We start from the raw sequence: 824 nt of genomic DNA on the forward strand, positions 1-824 counted from the left end.
GGGCTGGGGATTCGAACCCGCCACCTTAGGTGTACGTGGCTGGCGCCTTAGCCAGTTGAGCTATAGGCGCCGAGCCTGCAATTACATTTCTAAGGATGTACTCAACATATACCCAGGAGAAGCTTAAGCTCCTGTGTTTTGTGTTCTGGGAGATACATTACAACAGTGTTCATAGCAACACCCTTTGTCGTGGTAAAAGAACTGGAAAGAACTTGTATTGTCTTTTACTGTGTAACAAGTTACCAACAACTCAGTGGCCCAAAATAACATATGCTCACTTATATTTTCTGTGGGTCAAGAGTCCAGGTATGGCTTAGCTGGGGCCTCTGCTTCAAGGTTTCTTACAAGGCTGCAGTCCCTCTGAAGGTTCAATTGGGGAAGGATATAAGCTCACTTGGTTGTTGACAGAATCCAATTCCTAGTGGAGTGTTGGACGGAGGGCTTCTGTTATGTGCTGGTTGTTAGCTAGTGGCTGCCCTCAGTCATGGGGTTATCTTCAGGATGGTAGCTTACCTCATCAAAGGCAGCAGGTGAGAGAGTTGAGACAGCTATCAAGAGGGGAGTTATATGTAATGTAATCACAGAAGTGACATCCCATCATATTTGCTGTATTCTATTTATTATTATTATTGTTGAGACAGAGTCTCACTATATCCCCCTCGGTAGAGTGCCGTGGCATCATAGTTCACAGCAACCTCTAACTATTGGGCTTAAGCAATTCTCTTGCCTCAGCCTTCCAAGTAGCTGGGACTACAGGCACCCACCACAACGCCCAGCTAGTTTTTTTATTACAGTTGTCAGTGTTGTTTAGCTGGCCTGGGCTG

This window comes from Otolemur garnettii, unplaced genomic scaffold (assembly GCF_000181295.1).
Source record: "Otolemur garnettii isolate 467f Iridium unplaced genomic scaffold, OtoGar3 scaffold00025, whole genome shotgun sequence".
Lineage (NCBI taxonomy): Eukaryota > Metazoa > Chordata > Mammalia > Primates > Galagidae > Otolemur > Otolemur garnettii.